This window comes from Lynx canadensis, chromosome D1 (assembly GCF_007474595.2).
Source record: "Lynx canadensis isolate LIC74 chromosome D1, mLynCan4.pri.v2, whole genome shotgun sequence".
NCBI classification, from domain to species: domain Eukaryota; kingdom Metazoa; phylum Chordata; class Mammalia; order Carnivora; family Felidae; genus Lynx; species Lynx canadensis.
Genome location: NC_044312.2, coordinates 88229676 through 88250902, shown reverse-complemented (window position 1 = coordinate 88250902; position 21227 = coordinate 88229676). Strand labels below are relative to the sequence as shown.

General features: G+C 43.0%; 1 long non-coding RNA gene across 4 annotated transcripts in view; it reads right to left on the bottom strand.

Moving 5' to 3' along the window:
* Window positions 1–9749: 9749 nt before the first annotated feature.
* The window catches only part of LOC115525643, a 32246-nt gene continuing 20768 nt past the window's right edge, over window positions 9750–21227 (bottom strand). For 2 of the 4 annotated variants that reach the window (XR_003972416.1, XR_003972419.1), the window contains exons 2-3: window positions 13700–14014; window positions 13124–13365 (exon numbers count right to left, since the gene is read on the bottom strand). This is a non-coding gene — a long non-coding RNA (uncharacterized LOC115525643). Of the gene's footprint in view, window positions 11203–11626; window positions 12791–13123; window positions 13366–13699; window positions 14015–21227 lie in introns of those variants that run through there. The other 2 variants (XR_003972418.1, XR_003972417.1) reach the window with 2 other exon arrangements.

Genomic DNA, 21227 nt, shown 5'->3' with positions numbered 1-21227 from the left:
GTCTACACTTCTGGCTATATGCATTTTGACAAGCCGCTTGAGCCCCAACCAGAATTTTCTCTTGGAAACGATCTTCACATTGACCTTGTAGGAAATGCAGGTGAGAGAGCCCCAGACTTGGCTCCCACCGCCCCCTCAACCTCTGCCATACTGGAGACCTCTGAGGAGGACACCATTTACATCTGCGTAAACCTTTATTTACAGTACACTTGAAAATGTCCTCCAATGTTTATAGAAGACAGAGCAGGTACTACTTTCTCTATTTATTTTTAATGTACAAACATTTCAAGCATACACAGAATGATATGAGAGATCCATGAACCAGTGCCCAGATTTGACACATTTACATGTATTTTTCCTTAAAGAAAAACAATGTTACAGATACCATTGAATACTTTCATCCCATTTCCTTCTGTCCTTCCTCAGAGAACCTACTGTATTTAAACATTGCATTTTAAAACCCATTCTATGTTTGAACCATCCCACACAGGTCCTAAAGCTATATCTAATGATCTATTTATCTATCTGAATCCACAATGGATATTGTTGTTTCATTCTTAAAACTTTCATATAATATCATACTATATGTATCCATTTGCAACTTTTGCAAAGTTACATTTTTAAGATTTCTCTCCATTGAAATGTATCTAAGTTTATTCACTTTACTTACTAGATAGCTTCTCTCTCTACTTGCGTATGTGGACACATGCATTACTCTCTAGTCTCCTGCTGTTAGAAACGTAGTAACTTTGTTTTGCACCATTTCAAAAGATACGGCAATGGCCGGTGTGCATCTGTTCTTGTTAGCCACGGGCCAGACTTTTTCTAGAGCAAATTCCTGAAAGTGGAATTGCTGGGTCATAGGGTAAAACCTACAATTTTAGATGACACTGCCAGTTGCTCTCCCAAGTGTTCCAATTTACACACCCATTATCTGAGTTTGAGAATTCCCATTTCCCTTCATCTTTGACGACTCTTGGCATTATCACATGTATCAGGTTTTCATCAATCTGACCGCTAAAAAAAAATTTCTCATTGTTTTATCACTGGCAGATTTTCTTTTTTTTTAAATTTTTAATGTTATTTATTTTTGAGAGAGACAGAGACAGAATGCGAGTGGGTTACGGGCAGAGAAAGAGGGAGACACAGAATCGGAAGCAGGCTCCAGGATTCTGAGCTGTCGGCACAGAGCCGGACGCGGGGCTCGAATTCACGAGATGTGAGATCGTGACCTGAGCTGAAGTCGGGCACTCAACCAACTGAGCCATCCAGGAGGCCCAGATTTTCTAAATTAAGGGTTCATTTTCCTTCTTATAAAGTTCACTGAGGTTTTCTATTTCTTCTTGACTCAGTTTTTGTAATTTAAACTTTTCAATGAAACTGCTCATCTACATTTCAAATACCTTGGCATAAAGTTGATATGGTATATTATTGTGTTTCAAATATTCTGTAATATATACTCTTTTCATTCCTGATATTGTTCATTTATGTCCTCTCTCTTTATTTTAATAGATCTCACTAGAGGGTTGTTTATTAGATAAATATTCCTCCCCCCCCAAAAGGTTTTGGTGGTCGGTGTTTCTTTCTTGTCTCCTTATTTTCCATTTCATTAATTTCTGTGCCAATTTTTAGTCTTCTTTTTCTCTCTTTTTGAGCATGCTCTCTGTGGTTCTTTCAGTAACTGCTTTAGTTGCATAAATTAATTTCCAATCTTTCTTTTTTTTCTAGTATATGCATTTAAGCTTATATTCACCTTCAAAATCTGCTTTAGCGGTTTGATATATTTCTTTGGGTGTGATTTTGTCTTAAATATTTAATAAAATATTTAATAAAATTTAATAAAACCATATTTTTTATGAGTGATGTCTTTATTTTATTTTTTTTTAAATATATTTTTAAGTTTATTTATTTATCTTGAGAGAGAGAGAGCACACAAGCAGGGTAAGGGCAGAAAGAGAGGGGGACAGAGGATCCGAAGTGGGCTCTAGGCTGACAGCAGAGAGCACAACATGGGGCTTGAACTCACAAACCGTGAGATCATGACCTGAACTGAAATTCAGAGTCAGATGCTTCACTGACTGAGCAACCCAGGTGCCCCAGGACCTTAAGATGTTTTAACTGTAGCCACCTATCTATTTTCTAAGTATATGTTTTTAGTATTATCGTTCTATCTTTTCTGGTAAACTATCACCTCTCCTTTATTGTTATTTCTCTCAGTTTATAGACAAGACAATGGAGGTTCCGTGACTTGTCTAGGCTAACACATTTAAAAAGTGGCAACATCCGTCCAGAACCCGCCTTCATTTGGGAATGAAACATCTGTAGACTCGAATTTGTTGGGATATCCTGGTATGGCTCATTTTTCTATGACCAGCTTTAAGACACAAAGAGTGTTATTGGGTATGTCCAAATATCTCTCAATAGTGAAATGGATGACATGGGTGTTTTGCCCTTCATTTTGGCCCCAAATTGAAATTCAGCTCTTTAAGCACCTTGTGTTTTTCAGTGTATTTACAGAATCTCGTTATTACTATACAGGACTGACAAATGCCAGGGGATGTGCTGAGAGTAGATTAATGATATAATATAGAGGAGGCCACTCCCTCCTTCCTCATGTAAGATGGTTATCATACAAAGAGAGCCATCCTTGAGATTTCTTATTTGAAATTTCCGTCTATATGTCCTGCCATCCATCCTTTGATATGTGACAGTTTTATGGCTAAGGTTGGAATTGTAATTGCACAAATTTCCAGCCTACTGCTTCGGTCCTCCAATCATGTTTCTTACTAATAAGGCTGAGATCCCAAGTGAAACGGTTTGTGGATAGCTTACAACCTATTGCTATTGTAAGAAAACTAACAAAGCCCATTGAAGGTGAAGAGTGTCACAGTGTCATCTCTGTTCATGAAAGACAGCCCAATTTTCAGTTGGGGAACAAAGAGTATATTTGAGGGCGAAAGGCTGGCGAAATAGCTTGGCTGAGTAAATGCTCCTGCAGGAACGATTATTGCCTCATCACTCAAAGGTGAAAGAACAGGAAAATAAAATGGCACAGATTGCATCCACCAGGTAACAGATGAGGGAAAGAAGAAGAATAGAGTTCCAAAGCTTGCGAGTACGCACATGATCTTCTGCAGAGCCTGGAAGAAGACGCCTGTGCTCACAATTTGGGATTGTGCGATCAGATTGAGAACTCACGCCTCATTTGAAAATAAATCACCGTAAGATTCGGTGCAGTGTAAATGGATTTAGAAAGAAGCATTTGAGAAACACAGCCCTGGCTGGCGCTGGAAAGTGGGACCGAGGATGAAGTTGGTCTTAGATGTCTACCTGTGTCAGGCCCCGTCCTAAGCACTTTACATACATTATTTTGAATGTTCTCTTTCACATAGCTAATAAGTGGAACACTCAGGGATTTGAACCCAGGTCTGCTTGGCTATCACTTCATATTTGCTTTTAAATGAGATGATGTCTGTAATTTAGCAGTTTGAAGGTTAAAAGTGTGACCACAAAGGTGTACACTCTGGATTGATTCTTTTCTCACCTCCCTGAGCCAACGGAGAGGAAATCTGCACAGAGATTTTCCTCTGTTTAAACTCCCTGCTCCCCCCCCACCCCACTAAGCAGTCATCACCACTTAAAAATAGGACTTGATACTCCTGAAACCAATACTATACTATACGTTAACTAACTTTGAGTTTAAATAAATAAATTAAAAATAAATAAATAAAAACAGGATTCGAGCCCCCTCCCACCAAGTCTCAGTCTTGAATCCCTTGTCCTAACCTGTTGCAAGGGCTGCACGCTGATCTGGACTTCAATTCTCCCTCCCCAAGCGATCCCGCGACCTCTATTCTGTTCCTATCCCCATTGCTTTTCTCTAGTTTCTTAGCTACCATTGCTCCCCTTGGCAGCCTGAGTGCTGGCTGAGGACATGCTTCCCATCTCCTCCCTTAGTGCCCCTAGTTGTTAGCTGTTAGTGCCCCTTAGGCCACTCTGGCTTGACTCCATTCCTGCGACAACCTGCCCCCTCCTCCGAAGGCAATTCAGTGCACTCTCCTACCCACCTCCCTTACATTTCCGACATTCATGAAACGCACTGAGCAGCTTCTATGCGCCAGGCACTAATCCAAGCAGTGGGCGTGCAAATATGCCCAAAAAGGTCATGGTGTTGTGACAGAGACAAGCAAGCAAGCAGGGTTTTGAATGCATGCAATAAATGTTCCCATACAGGTGTGCACGGGCCAGCCATGCCGCGGTAGCCGTGAGATGGTCTCCTCTGAGGCTGAAGTGAGGATTGAAGGAGGCTTCACGGATAAGGTGAAGACTTACCTGACTCTATAAGAATGAGTAGGAGTTCCCATCATTTCCCACCAGCTGGGTTGCTATGGTTATAGCTATAGTAGGCGACTGAATGTTAAGGAGTAAGGGTAGAAGGAGAGGTGACAAGGAAAGGGAGGGTACTTAAAGACTTTTCATACCATCCACTCAATCCTTTAAGGTGGAGGAAAAATGATATTCCTGACTGGAGTTTCATTCTTCTGCTAGTTGGGAGAAATTCCCTCTCTTCTTTCTATTCTGTGAAAACATAATGGTGATGGTGGTATTATGTGAGTAATCACCTTTCCCATAATACTACCTACCATTTTTTTTTTAAGGTACTTACTGTATGTTAGAGACTTTACTCCCTGTCTGAGGGTTTCCTCTTAGTGGATACGAAGGTCTCAGTTCCCAGATTGCACTGCTTGCGGCCCCACCTGCTGGTAGGATCCGGAAGTTCAGAAGTCCTATGGACTTGTCCCAGGGCTCCATCTGCCTTTCTTTTAGGTGTCCAGGAGCCCTGACGTATGTCCTGTGGCAAGAAGTTCAGACGGGTTTGGTCCTATTTCAATGGATTGACTGCATGAAGGGTACTGAGTGCATCGGAAGCTGGTCATGGTGGCCAAAGCATGGGAGTTCGGCTCCTGTTCTCTGCTCTTGAGCCCCAGTCACTGGAGTGCAATCTCCCGCAGGAAGAGAGAAGGGATTCTTTGAGGATGGGCGGCGAAGCCCCAGGACAACACTCCCTAAGGAGACTCAGAGCCAGATCATCCTCGATTCTCATTGTGTTCCCCCATGGAGCTGCATCCACAAGAAGCCAGGCTACTCAGGGATAGTGAGGATGGGACTCAGCTTCTCAAGAACCTCGTACGACGGTAGCAGCAGAACCGACACACTGTCCAATCCTTGCTTGCGATGCTGCAGAGGCGGGGCCTCAGCTCACCAACCCTGGTCCCCCCTGGCAGTTTTTCAAGGGAATGGGAGGCGTCTGGGTTACGTTCGGTTGAGACACCCTTGTTTTTCCCAATACACCTGTACCTCCAGGGTTATCGTTCTTAAAATATACCAGCCTTGAGGGACAGGCAGAACCCATTATAGCACAGACACTTAACAGACCCAGAATCCCCATCTGATACTCTCCTTTCGAGGTTTATTGCCAAGGCAGGTCATAAGTCCCACATCTCTTGACTCAGTTGGACCCATTGCCTTTCTGGACCCTTTTCTGAGTTGCCTGCATTCACCTTCATATACCACCTCCAGCTTGAGCTCTCAGAGGGAAGGTTTGGGGATATGGAAAGGAATCAGTCTGTTCTCTCCCAGAAGATCCCTGGGCTCACTCTGCAAACTGGTCCCTAACACTACCCAGAATCTTGCATACAAGGAGGGGGCCTTCACTCAGTTACACAGGAGGCCCACTCAGAGTTTCCTTAGGTAGGGAAGGCTCTAAAGACTTCTTTTAAGGTAACCAGTGCCAAACTGCCGGCAATTTCTTTTGCTAAATAAGGAAGAAAAGATCTGCTTTTCATCTTTACAATAACCCTATAAGGCAGGCATTATTGGGATCCTCATTTTATAGGAAAGAACGCTAAGACCCAGCCACATGAAGTAACTTGCCCAGGTTTTCGGTGGTCAGTAACACAGCAGAGATTCAGAGCCAGCTCTGTTGGACTTGAAAGCCCCCCATGCATGCTGCCCCCGCCTCCTGGCCAGGGAGGGGGTCCTCATCCTCAGTGCATAATATTCGCTGAAGAATGAAGGATACTTTGCAGTGAATGCTGAAATCAGGAATGGGTTGCATATGGACCCACTGACACATGTTACTTCTGCTTGGTTTTTCCTCTGTATCTGTTGTGGCCCAAAGTCTGTATACCAACCCTAACCTCCAGGACCTCAGAATGTGACCATATTCGAGGGTAGAGACATGAAAGAGGTGATTAAGGTAAAATGAGGCCCTATGGGTGAGTCCTAATTCAATATGGCTGATGTCCTTATACGAAAAGGAAGTTGGGACACGGACATTCACAGAAGGAAAGACCATGTGAAGACAAAGGAAGATGGAGACCATCTATAAGCCAAGGGGAGAGGCCCAGAAGAAACCAACCCTGTGCACACCTTGATCTTGGACCTTTGGCTGCCAGAACTGTGAGAAAATAAATGTCTATTATTTAAGCCACCCAGTCCGTGGTACTTTATTATGGCCGTTCTAGCAAACTGATAGAGTATGTACAGTCTTGTGACCGATAGCATTTCCCAAGACTGATAGCAAGGTAGGTTCCCATAAAGAATAAGCAATGTTTATATAATATTTCCTTAACAAAATTGCTTCCCCCAAGAGTATTTGCCTGGATGCAAGGAGGAGAGACTGGAAAGTGGGAGGCGTCATTAATATGGAGAAAGAGACATCCTACAAGTTTTCTTTTCCATCGTGGTCTTACGTGTAGTTACTATTTACAGCATTCGGGCAGTTATCTCTATTGAACTCTGAATGTGAGATGTCTCATACACTTAATCTCCACAACTATCCTCTGAGGTGATTGCTCATCTTGCTGATGGGAAAACTAAACCGTAAGGAGGATAAAGTAATTTGTGGAATCATACAGAGTAGGTGGCAGGAAAGACCCATGCTTTTAATGACTATGAATTTGACTTCTAGGATTTCACTGTCCCCCTTCTCCACGGCTTCTCGGACTTTCCCACTTACGTATCACAAACTGTGGGATATAGTGAAAGGCTGGGTCTTGCCACTCAAAGTGTGGTCCTCAGACCAGCAGCAGGCATTACCTGGGAGTCTGTGAGAACTGCAGAACCTCAGCCCTACCCCAGACATGCCAAATCAAGATCTGCGTTTTAGCAAGATCCTCAGACAGTACCAGCTAGATAATTGGTAGGGCCCAATGCAAAATGAAAATGCGAAGGCCTCAGTTTAAAAATCAGTAAGCATTTCAAGATGGTGGCAGGAGAGCATTAAACCGAATGTGGGTGGGACTACCCAGGTCTCACACCCATGGAGCCAACCCTGCCCACGGGTGATACACAGGGACCGTAAAGCGTGAGAAGCATAAACCTAGAAGATTCAGTGTTGCAGCCCTTCACTAGAGGGATGCTTTTAGTTGTATTTGATCTTTTTTTGCATTTTATCTTTAAAAAACTCCAAAATTTTGCATTATACTCCTTAATATACCCGTTGGTCTTAACATAAAATAACATTTCCCCCCAAAGAAACCTGGAAGGAAAATAGCATCAACAACTTCTGGCACTCTGGCCATCTAGGAAGCAAGCACAAGCATCCCGGTATAAAAATCCTGAGGTGAGCCTATCCTAGGTGCAGACGAAAGAGCCCTCGATTAAATATTTCCAACAGAGTCACACCATATAAATTTCACGTGCCTTTCTTGCCAGACTCTGAGCATTCATTAGTATTGCTCTGGACCAGTTATTTAAGCTCTGGGCCCGTCAGTCTTCTCGTCTATAACATGGGGAGAAGAATAGTACTACTTCAGGGGTTGTTGTGAGGATTCAACGAGATAATAAATATAAATAAGACACAGAGAACGTTTCCTGGCTTATGTTAAACGTTCAATAAATGTTGACGTGTCGTTATATCGTGGAGATTAGGTTCTTGTTTCACTTTGAAGAAAGCAGAAAACGAGCCAGACAGGGTGTCACAAGGGGAACTGGCTCAGCCTCTAGACAGAGCTCCATGGGATGGCACTTATTCTAATGAGTTCATCTTGACCTGGGACCTGGTCTTCATTCTACTGATGCAGAAACCTAACTTTGTCAGCACCCAGAGAGTGCAGCTGTAATTGGGGGGTGAACTTACAATACCAGACGCCGGCGGTGTGTGTGTGTGTGTGTGTGTGCATGAGCTCAGAGAAAAACAGGGAAAGGGGGTGGGGGAGGAGAAGAGAGAGAGGGAGAGGGATTGAGAGAGACAGCGCAAGTAGAAATTTTGAGTCTGGTGAGGATGACCTTTACATTTTTCAGCGAGAGAAACTCTTACTACAGAGGGCTTGAAGGTTGCTGGGAAGAACAACGTCAGCAGTGACAAGACAGTCTCAAGGGACTGTCTTGGTCTCAGCTGTGACACCAACTCCCTTTGTTGGGTGGCGTCTTCTGAAACAACCACAGCTAGGTCGCACTGGGTTGCACTGTGTAGTCTTTAAGCCTCAAGGGGGCGCTCTAAACTTCAGCTCCAAGAACGAGGCAAGGGCCATCTAGCCAGGTCTTGCCTTTTGGGTATAAACGAACACAGGAGATTTTGGATAGAACAAGGAAGGTAGGCGGGTGGGCTGTGCTTAGGAGAGAGTGAGTGAGGCTGGGCACGTGGAGCTCCAGAGGTGCATTTGGGGCCATTGCTAGAGAAATGTTTTCTCTCTCAGCTTCTACAATTGAATAGAATGATTAGTGTGTTGTGTATCCATATTTCCGCTTACAGAAGTTAAACATGCATGTTGTAAAATTTTTTAATATGAGGAAAGTATGGCTTTGAAAGTGAAATGCATTCGTACCCCCAACCCGGCCCCCCAAAGCGTTGAGTTTCATATGTTTGGCTATGACTGTAATCCACTAACTAGCTAGCAAATAACTATACATAATACAGAACACGTTGTAGTTATGTCTACGTAAATAGGAATGGCCGACAATTAAGTTCACAATGATAACCTGTAAAGCTGCCTGAAAAGCTTGGTTTTCATGGCCCACTGCGTTCCTTTCCCACGAGCAAGTAGCACAGAAAGGCAAATTATCAGAAATTTATGAGCTGAGCATAGAAAGAAAACAAGGGAAGTGAGTTAATCTTCTGACATGTCTTTCAGCTAAAGACACGTCCCCTCCCCATCAATGCATCGGGAGCTAGTATCTCACAGACCACAATTTGGAAAATGGTGATCTCTGCTTATGTCATTTTGAAGTCTCCTTAAGGCAGAAATTATTACTGGGTTATTATTGTTCCTTTTAGAATTCCCTGCATTGGGGTAAAATTAACCAACTTTCTTTAACCTACTATGGGTTCTTTGAAAAGATATTAATGACCTATTTAAGATGATTAAAACCATCCTATTAATTTTTTGCTCATGTTTCAAAGGAGACTGGGAAAAGTAACAGTTATTTAAGATAAATAAACAAGCAGACCAAAAACTATAATGCTAATAAAATCTAAAAGTAAAGTCTGCCCTTAGGAATGGCTTAAATATATGAAGTTATTTCTTTTAAAATAATCACTATTCCTATATCCTTCACATAGGTCTGGAAGTGCAAGTTATGATTACTTTTAGGCATATAAACCACAAACGGGTAACCAAATGGTGCCTTTGGCCCCAAGCCATTCTCGTCCATCCACTAGAGGGTACCTGAGGGTTGTTCAACAAAAGCACCAGGAAACCACAGATTAAAAATGTGAACCAGAAACCACAGACCAAAAGTGCTGTATATATATTTAATACTTCTGGCACATGACAACCAAATTCAGTGTGCTAAAAGATAGGCCACATATTTTTTCCTTATAGAATTTTGACGCTTTGTTTTGTACACCAGTATTCAGTTTTGAAAACATTTTGAATCTTGCTAACGAGAGGATAGTATTGGGTATTTTACAATATAATAAACACATCTGCTTTCTAATGAAACTTGTGGTATTGAAGATTACTAGAAAGCCTGGCAATTTTATTTATCTAAGCCCAGAATTCTTTCTCTATTTGTGTAATTAGTCTGTACTTTAAATTGGATTCCCTCTGAATGGTCCCATGAAAGATGTCAGGGTTATTTTTCCTTTATTACGTCATCTTCTACTCTCTACTCCCTCCACGCCATGTTCTAGTAAAAGCAAGTTACTGTATGGACAGTAAAACTGAAAATTAGAAGTAGTCCAAATGACCAGTGGCAGGGAAATAGGAAAGCCAACAGTGGAGTGTTATGGCCATGCATGTTTATATGAATCTATTAATTATTAGTATATATAAATTATAAACACTAATGCAATAGTATCAGGATCGCCATTTTGCAAAATATGCTGACCATTTCGCTAAGGGTCAGTCCCTGTGTTATGGGAATGATGAACAGGAAATAAATTCCAGCTCTTGAGGAGTATATAATTGTGTGTGTGTGTGTGTGTGTGTGTGTGCGTGTGTGTGAGAAGAGATCCATGATTGAATACTTAGAGGGTTGGGATGTGAGCATGAACTTTGAATCAGAAATTCAGGTTCTCCCACTCATTTGTTACATGACCCTTGAGCAAATGACTTTACCTGTCTCCGAGCCTTGATTTTCTTATCTGTTAAATGGGGATAATCATCTACCTTAATTTTATTGTGAAAATAAGTGGAAGCATGACCATAAAATATCTGACACCTAGTATGGATCATGGAGTTTAGATCATGGAATTCGGTTGTGGCTTTCTGCGTGTAGCAGGGAATCATTGTGTGATACCATGTGTGATAGACTGTCTCATGATGGCCACCCCCAGAATGAGATGGAAGCATTGTTCCAGGGCCAGACAATTGGTCTGGTCAGACAAGCTTCAGTCACATCCTGACAGTCCTATTTTCTGGATAGCCCAGTGGTTTGGGATGCCTGATACGAAGAAAAGTCACTGAGAAGGGATCTTGCCTCCTTTGGAATAGCGTGCGTTTCCTGTTTTTACTTTAACTGCTTCAAGGTCCAGTGGTCAAAGTGGGCCTCTTCGGGTGAAGACTTCTATAGTCCTGAGAGCCAGTGTAGATGGCTGCTCCCACATGAGCTAGCAGACGGAGCTCTTTCACTGAGAAATGGGCTTGGGGCCAGGCTAGGATGGCAGAAGTGTTTCTCAAGCAACATTCTGAATGATTCTGAAATCCAAGGAATCTGAAGGACCAGGAGTCAATGGAGTCAAAAGAGTCAACTGGGCTGAGGTCAGAAAACAGACAATGAAATCCAAATGGGTTACCAAGCCAAGATGGGCAGAGCTGTGCTGAAATCCAGGGTATAGAGCAGGGATTGGAAACTGGCGGGGGAGGGAGGAGGATGGGTGCAGAGAAACAGTGAGAACCTACTATTTACCAGCTACCATTCCCGATACCAGAGCTTATATTCCAATAAGCTAATTTCCCGTGCTGGTAAGTACTATGAAGACAGATGGCCTAGGATAGTGTAATAAGAGTTTCTGGGAAGGCTGTTTTAGCTAAGGTGGTGTTCTAGGAAGAAGAACACAAGGCAAATGCCCTGAGGCAGGAATGACAGAAGAAGCCATTGTAGCTGGAGTGTCACGAATGAAGTGACAGGTGGAAAGAAATGAGTTTAAAGAGGTAGTCAGGGGCAACTCTTGTAAGGATCTTGTAAGCCATGATAAGGGTTGGATTTTTAACCATGCAGTGGGTAGCTGTTGGAAGTTTTAAATAGGGCAGGGCAGTTGGCAGGATCTGATTTACATTTTAGAAAGACCCTTCCGGCTGCTGTGTGAAGGTTAATTATAGCAAGACAAGAGTCTTATACAGGAAAATCTTGGAAGAAGGAAGAAGTAGGGACTGCTGTGTCAAATCGTACAGAAATTCCCACGAGCTGGGTCAGTGGAAAATCTGTGTGGCACAGATCCATTTCCTCTCCAACCCTGAGGTTGTCCTTGTACTCAAACCAGGCCAGTAGGTGGGCCTCACCTCTTGACTTCTTTTCCAGGAGCATCTTCGTCCTGGGGGTTTATTTATTCAGATTTCTAAATATGTACAAGTCAATCTAAAATTTTGAGGGACGTAGCTTGAGGCTGAGATCGTGCTTCTGCTATACATCTCACTCTGTTTCAGTACAAATGAGGAGAAACGACTGAGAGTCTTTTAAAACGTGGAGGATGGGGTAGAGAAGGAGCTTGATTTAAGTAACATTTCAATCAGATAAATTGAGTTAGTTATTTAAAGATGTAACTTGAAAGTATATTTAAAAACAAGAATTCGAATAGCTACATACTTATTGCATGTGTACCATGGGCTAGAGGCTTTGTAAGTGAAACAAAACACAACAGCAGTTATTGTTGTAAAAGCTTTGTGTTCCTGCTGTGCAAAGGGATTCCGGTTCTGAGACTGAACCAGGTCTTTGGATGCAATATGGTTACAAAAGTACTTCTTTACTCACAACCCTGAAAGCTAAGCATTAAGGTTCCTACCTTTTGCAGATGAAGAGACCAACGTTTAGAAAGGTTGGTTACACGGTCCAACTGAGTAATAAAGCGAGAATGTGACTCTGGGGCTATCCAGCTCCCAAACTCCAAATTCATGCTGGAGCCACTCCACATGAGTTGTACAAGTAGGGTGCAGTGATTACGGGTGTGAACCATGGTGTCAGGGGGGCTTGGATTTGAATTCTGCTCCATCATTTACTAGCTGTATCTTCTTGGCTGGTTACTTAATATCTAAGAGCCTGTGTTTCCTCATCTGTAAAACAGGGGTAACAACAGCCCCTCCTTCAAAGGTTGCTCTGAAGATGATGTGAGATGTATAGCACAGACCTGGAAAATGGAAGGGGACCCAATAAATATTAGTGCATATATACATATATACACATATATATACGTATATACATATATACATATATGCACTATCCTATGAGGGGTACTTTGACATCTGTCTGAACCAGTTTCACTTCCAGCATCAGAAACATATATCCTGCCTCAGAAATGTCTCACATAATAGATTGTGTCTGCTCAACTTGCTGTGCACAGTGCTTCGAACACCAGGCATCTAGGAAGTACTCTGGATGATGATATTACCCAACTGCATGAGTGGGTTTGATAGCTTTTCCAAAGGGCTGGTATTTCAGTTGTGCAACTGTAACTGCTTCATGGCAGTAGAAAAGATTTATTTTGGGGGACCCCAATCAACCCTTAGCCCCATTCCTCAACTCCAGCTATATCACAAGATGTCAAAGCCGTGCGGTATTAATGTTTGGTCAAAGGTGCTAGTGGCATTTTGCAGATGTAATGAAGAACGCACGTTGTCCAAGATCGCTTCATGATGCCTTCTGCCCTGAGCGTTGTTTGCCCTTTAAGGCCCAGCTGGTGGGGAAATTCAGCTGCTAGCTCACCTGGAAGTCAATGCAAAGACAAAAGAACTGGTTTATTCAACTTTGCAGGAGCCTGGGACCTCAGGCTGGGCTAAAAGATGCCACCCAGTGAGGGAAAGGATCTAGTAATCATCTCTGTCCAGAGCCAAGTCTCACAGAGGAAAAGATCTCCCATAATTAAAAAAAAAAACAGAGTGATTTTCCAATGTGGATGATGGCCTGATTGAGAAGAAGGCAACAGGAGTGGGGATGGGGAACAGAGAAAAAGGAGGGGTTTTCTATCAGAGGGCTACTGTTGTCCTTGAGGTAAGCAGTTAAATCACATAAAACTGGTTTGCAGGACCAGATTTCTTACCTGAAGGTGAAGAATTGTGCACTTGCTTTAAACCGGTCTGTTCTAACCAGCTCGTTTTCACTTGCGCTAGAGAAACTGAGTCAGCCTGACATATTTTCCATAGAGCAAGAGCCATATCTTCAGGGAAGTTTCTGTGTCTGGCAGCTCAAAGTGGGCCAGTTTTCCTTTGAATCTTGGTGACACGGGGACTTGGACGGCCCTGGTTCAAATAGTGGTCCAGCGTGTACTTGCACTGGTACCTTGGGCAAATTACCTGCCCTCAATTTCCTCATCTGTAAAATGGAATTAATGAAAGAAACGACTTTGCAAATGCACCTGTGATGGACAAAAAAAAAGAGAGTATTTTAACCCCCAATTGATGATAGACACTTCTGCCTTTTAAGGAAGGTAGGCATAGTTCATACCAGTGAGGAAATAGAATTGTCCTTTGGGCCTCTTCCCAGAGAGGGAAAAGAGAGAGAGAAGAGAGACAGAGACAGAGAGAGAGAAAGAGTACTAGCATGTAGCTGGGTTGAAAGCCTGTTTAAAGGAGCATGTTAACTGCAGTTGAATTGGAGCCGAACATGGCTCTAGTGTCTGGAGAGGGCTGAATGGCCTCACCTAGTAGTTGTCAGGGCTTCTAGTGGCCAGTGAAAGAGAAAGAAGAGAGAGGTGGCCCAAGCAATGCTGCAGAAGGCAGATCTTAAAAGTCTGGAGAGCCCAGCTGCTATTCAGTTTACATGTTTATATATATCAAAGGACTCAGAATAATTCTTGGCACCAGTGAGCATTTAATAAATGGCAGCTAGTAGCCGTGTGGCACAGCGACAGCACACAGCATCATTGCCTTCAAAGAGTCCCTCTCCCGGGAGGAAAAGCATCGTTTCTCTTTTTCATGGTGTGTGTGTGTGTGTGTGTGTGTGTGTGTGTGTGTGTGTGTGTGTGTGTCTTGGGGGAGCAGGATAGACAGCAAAGAGGAAAGTAATGGGTTCAAATTCTGGTTCCACAGGGTTTGTTTCCTTCCTTAATTTTCCATTTTTAAATTGGGACAAAAAATAGCACCTCATCTCATACGATTCATGTGAAGTTTAAACAAGATAATCTAGATAATTCATATGCCAGGCACTTAGCCTTTAGAAAATGTTAGCTCTTGCTAGGATTCTATAATAATAGTCTTACAAAGATGGTATACTATCCTAGAACATGTGCTTTGTTGTTTTTCTTTTAAAATTTATAAGTGGGGTGCCTGGGTGGCTCAGTCAGTTAAGCGTCCGACTCTTGATTTCTGCTCAGGTCATGATCTCATGGTTTGTGGATTCAAGCCCCACTGTCAGCAACAGAGCCTGCTTGGGATTCTCTCTCTTCCTCTCCCTCTCTCTGCCCTTCCCTCACGTGCTCGCTGTCTCTCTCTCTCTCTCAAAAATAAATAAACTTAAAAAAATAAAATACACATGCATATTCAATACAAAAAAAAAAACTTGAAAAACATGTAAAGAACACAGAAAAACAATGGGCACTCCAGCATAAAGATCACGGGGGTTAACATTTTGGTTTATGTCTTTTCAGTTTTTTTCCTCTCAAGTGTATGGACATCTTTGTTCTGTCTTTTCAAAATGGGATACTGTTCTTTAGTCTGCTTTTTTTTTAAACCTAGCAATAGACTGTGAACTTTTCCCCGTGGATGAGTTGCTTCCTAAAATAGATGTTCCAGTGGAAGCAGCCATACCCAGGGCCAGCAGACTCATTACTATTCTTTTTCTTTTCTTTTCTTTTCTTTTTTACAGACTGGGGGGGCTGGGGGTAAGTCTTATGGCCATCCAAATCTGGGAAACACTGCACACACATTTCCTTATTGGAAAATTAACAGTGCCTATTAGCATGTTAAAGGCTCTAGGAAACCCTTCCATGAGAGAACCTGCCTGACTTGGATTAGATCAGTGTTTCCAAAACTGATTTAGCACAGTGGAGCCTCTATTCTCATAACTCCCGCTGATATCTCGGGAATCATTTGGGGAAACACTCCTGCAGGTGAAGATTCCTTAAAAGTAGAGAGCAGATCTTGTTTGTCTTGTCTCCACACAGCCTTACAGATGGATTTTTTTTTTTTAAAGAAATTATGGAAAATGGGATTGGCCTGATGAATCCACTTTCTAACCAACACGCGTGTGAACCAGGGGCCAGGGTTAGAGACTGGGGCTGTGCTCTGAAGTGTCTCTCCGTGTAAAGCTAATTGGCCCCTTTGGGGATGAACCTGTGAACTTGGCCTCGTTAGCACCAGCACGGAACAGCGGAGTTAGTTTATCTGGCGCCATGAAATGGTATTCTTCCCCAGATTCTCATGCTGTCCTCCAGGTGGCGATGTGGGTTTGTCATCCTGAGAGCCTGACGCCTGGGCCAAGCAAAGCTTAAAATTGAGGGGGGTGCAGGTGTGGATGAGGAAGGAAGCTGGGAGGGAGTGATTATCGAAAACCAGAAGATACACTGTCACGCGTGCGGCTGGCATGACGCTGAGGCACAGCCTCATACTCTGGGAATAGGACTCAGGTTTTAAAGAATACTGATGAACCAGTGAGCCAATAAATATCACTAGTGTTTACTGAGCACCAACTGGGAGGGGTAATATGCCAGATAATTTCCCTCCTTTGATTTCTTCTGATCGTCCTCCCAACACACCTATGGGGTAGGTCCTTCAGCTGGCAATAGAAGACCTGGACGTCCAACCCGGGTCCTGTATCTGAGGGCTCCGCTAGACCGAAACAACAAGATGTTGACCAAAGATGAATAAATGTGAAATGTTTGTCTATCTATCCTTCTATCCGGCTATCTATCTATCCATTTATCGATCTGCCTTTCATTTCATTTGTACAGGGTGGGCCTAATAACACTGTGTGGTTGGAAAGAATATTCTGATAAGTCCTTCTGAGAAGGTTCTGGGAGAGAGGATTTTTCTGGTTCCGTTACATTTCCTATGATCTTTATTCTCTCTTGCAGACTGCTTCTCCCAGGGCTCAGCTGGCCACCCCTTAATTCCACTGTGCCCACGGGGGCTGTGCAGAGGGCCACGAGAAATGTCCAAAGGGCACCTAGCCCTGACGTGGAGGGCAACGGAAGACCAAAGGATGTGTAGGAGTTAGCTATGCAACTGTCACAGATGGCTATTCCAGCCAGAATGACACGTGCTAAGGCTTGAGGTCAGCAAGAGCGTGGTACATTAGGGGACTGAAAATAGTTCAGTGTGGCTGGCCCATGGGGTAAGGGTGTGTGATGCCAGGCGTGGGTAAGGGGGGAGAGTGAGGAAAGGCTGAAGAGGTACATGGAGTCAAGATAGTGAAGGGCCTTGTACGTTGGGTTGAGGTGCTTGAACTTGATCCTGAGCACCACCAGGATTCCCTGAAGGGTTTTAAGGCATGTGATGAAATGGACAGGTTTGCATTTTAGAAAGAGCACCCCAGCAATGGAGAAGGGATGAGGAGGGAGGGGTGTGTGCGTGTGTCTGCACACACTCCAGCACCCATTTCTGGGGCAGGGGGACCACAGGACAAAGGTTGGGAGGGTGTTGCAATACCTCCTGCAAGAGGTGAGGGGGCACTGGCCCAAGGAAGCTGCAGCACTGTCCGTGGCGACGGCTGTCAGCAAATTTGAGAAAAATTAACAGCCTCCGACTACTGACTGGGAGCTGAGGGTGACATTTTGAGGTTCTCTGGTTATTAGTGACAGCATATACTAATATTTTCTATAAATATTAGTATAAATAGAAATATTTTTGTCAAAACCAGGTGGCAAAATGCTCCATACAGGGTGCCTGACCCATCTCTCTTCACCTCCTTCTAGCAGTGCCTCCTCAATTTCTTTCTCTCCCTTTTTTTTTATCTTTTAAAAATCTCTCCTCATATAATGTGCAACAAAGATCATGGGTGTCTGAAAAACAAATAAACCAGTGAAGAAATGGGCAGAAGACACGAAAAGACATTTTTCCAAAGAAGACATCCAGATGGCCAACCGACACATGAAAAGATGCTCAACATCGCTCATCATCAGGGAAATACAAATCAAAACCACATTGAGATATGACTTCACATCAGTCAGAGTGGCTAAAATTAACAACTCAGGAAACAACAGATGTTGGTGGGGATGGAGAGAAAGGGGAACCCTCTTGCACTGTTGGTGGAAATGCAAACTGCTGCAGCCACTCTGGAAAACAGCGTGGAGGTTCCTCAAAAAATTAAAAATAGAATTACCCTACAACCCAGCAATTGTACTACTAGGAATTTATCCCAAGGATACAGGAGAGCTGATTCAAAGGGGTACATGCACCCCAATGTTTATAGCAGTGCTATCAATAATGGCCAAATTATGGAAAGAGCCCAAATGTCCAACAACTGATGAATGGATAAAGATGTGGTATATATTCACACAATGGAATACTTCTCAGTGATGAAAAAGAGTGAAATCTTGCCATTTGCAACAACCTGGATGGAACTGGAGGGTATTATGCTAAGTGAACTAGAGAAACCTAACATATGAACATAGGGGAAGGGAAGGAAAAATGAGACACAAACAGAGAGGGAGGCAAACCATTAGAGACTCAAACTGAGTCTCAGAACAAACAGAGGGTTGATGGGGGTGGGGGTTGGGGGGGGGGGAAAAAATGGGTGATGGGCATTGAGGAGGGCGCATGTTGGGATGAGCACTGGGTGTTGTATGTAAGTGATGAATCATGGGGATCTACTCCTGAAGCCAAGACTACACTGTATGTTAGCTAACTTGACAGTAATAAATAAATAAATAAATACTGCCATGGAAAAACAAAAAACAAACAAAGAGCATGGGTGTCAGAGTCAGGCTGATGTGAGTCACAGCGCTAATGATTATTAAGGTATTTATTTGAACTTCATTGAGCCTCATTTATTCAATTATAAATGGGGATAACTGTACCTACTTCATAGGACTGGGATTATGATTTAGTGCAGGTTTTCCTTTTCGGACCCAAACACAAATCTCTCTCGGATGGGTGGTAAATGGCCCCACCCTACGACCCATCACCCAAACCAAACCCGTGCTTCCTCCTTTCCTTTACTCCCCACCCAGGTGATTCACTGTCACCTCTTGCCTTGACGTCTCTAGTAGCTTTTTAAGTGGTCACCTGGTTCCACATCACTTCTTGAAGGACCCTTCCTGTTTTCTCCATCAAGCAGCCAGGTTGATCTTTTTGGTCGATGTTGTTTGTTTGTTTGTTATAGCAACTTTATTGAGATATAAGTCACATACCATAAAATTCACCCATCTAAAGTGTACAATTCAGTGGGTTTCAGTATATTCAAAACTTTGTGCAACCATCACCGCCATCCAGGTTGAGAGCATTTTAATCATCCTGAAAAGAAACTCTGTCTCCATCAGCAGTCTCTCTCTATTCCCTGACAACCACTAATCTACTTTTTGTCTCTATGGATTTGCCTATTCCGGACCTTTGGTATAAATGGGATCCAATAATATACAATCTTTTGTTTCTGGCCTCTTAGCATATTTTCAAGGTTCATCCGTGTTGTAGCATGCATCAGTGTTTTATTCCTTCTCGTGGCAGAATACCATTATACTGAATGGATCTATCACATTTTTGCTTATCCATTCATCAGCGGATGGATATTTGAGTTGTTTCTACTCTTTGGCTATCATGCAAAGTGCTCCTGGGAACATTTGTGTACATTTTTGTGTTTACTTGTGTTTCTAATTTTCTTGGGTGTGTACCTAGGGCTGGAATCACTCAGTCACATGGTAACTCTGTTTAACATTTTTTGAGAGGCTGCCAAACTGTTTTCCAAAGCGGTTGCAGCATTTTATAATCTGACCAGCGACATTCGGGGGTGCCAATTTCTCCACATTTTTGTCAACATTTGTCACTGTCTGCTTTTTTGAATGTCGTCAGCCCTGGTGGGTGTAAAACTGGTATCTCACTGTGGTTTTGATTTGCATTTCCCTACGGACCAGTGATGTTGAGCGTCTTTTCACGTATCTATGGGCCATGCGTATATCTTCTCTGGAAAAATGTGTATTCAAATCCTTTGCCCTTCCCCTTTTAACTTTTCTTTATTGTGGTAAAATATGCATAACATACATCAAAGTTACTATTTTAACTCTTACAGTTCTGGCAGAATTAAGTACAATTCACGCTGTTGTGCAACCATCGTTGTGACCCATCCCTAGAACTTTTTCATTTTCCCGAACTGAAACTCTACCCCATTACTTTCTCCTTTCAGTCCCTGGCAACAACTATTCTCCTTTCTCTTTTGTTATTGCCGTTCTTGTTCTTGTTTTTAGTTTTGTTTTTAAAATAGCCATCCTCCTGGGTGTGAAGTGATATGTCACTGTGATTTTGATTTGCATTTCCCTCGTGCTTAGTGATGTAGAGCATCTTTTCATGTGCTTATTGGCCACCTGTATATCTTCTTCAGAGAAATGTCTTTTGCCGTTTTTTTTTTTTTTTATTGGATTTTTGGTCCTTTCAATATTGAGTTGTAAGAGTTTTTTTTTTTTTTTAACTTACACGATCTGCAAACATGATCTTCCATTCTGTGAGCTGCATTTTCACTTTCATGATGGTGTGCTCTGAAATCGATGTTTTTATATCTGAGAACTCCAATTTATCTGTTTACTTTGCTTCCTTATGCTTGGGTGTCATAGCTAAGAAACCATTGCCTAATCCAATGTCAGAAAGATTTACTCTCAGGTTTTCTTCTAAATGTTTTATAATTTTAGCTCTTACATTTAGGTCCATGACCCATTTTGAGTTTATTATTGTATATGGTGTGAGGCAGAGCCAGGGTGATGTTTCAAAAACAAACCAGACTCAGTGACTCCGCTTCTTAAAATTCTCTACTGGCTTCCGGCTGCTTTTAGAACACAATCCTAGTTCCTCGCCCCAAGGTTTTCAGCCTCATCTCAGCGCCCACGCACCCCCCCCGCAACCCCCCCCCCCCCCCCCCCCCCCCCCCCCAGGCCTAGCTTGCTGGAGCCATGGCTGCCTTCTCACAGTTCCTAATCCGGAAACTCATTCTGACTGGTGTTTTTGCAACGCTGTTCCCTACGCCGGAAACAGAATTTCTAGTGGCTACTGCCCTTCTTTCGATCTCAGTGTAAAAGTGCCTTCTTCAGTTAAGACCTTGGCTGACCACTCTACATGAGGTATGTTCTTCCCCCAACTCCTTATTCCTATTTTTGTTTCGTTCGCAGTAATTAACAAGGGCTATATTCGCTTACTTGCCATTGCCCCTCCCCATCACTGAAATCCCAGGGGGGCCACCACCACGTCAGTCTTATTCGCCTCTGTCCCCAGCACCCAGTACAGTGCCTGACACATAACAGGTGCTCCGTAAATGTTTGCTTTAAGACATAAAGAAAAAGTAGGCGTTAGAAATGTGTCTTCCATTCCCAGCTTCCCTTCCACTTTCGCCAATTCTATTACCTCCCTCTTGTATCAGCTTTTGCCTGGATTTTCTTCTATTTCCTGTTTTCATGGAAGATGACTTTATGGAACAGAGCATCCGTTTTTTGC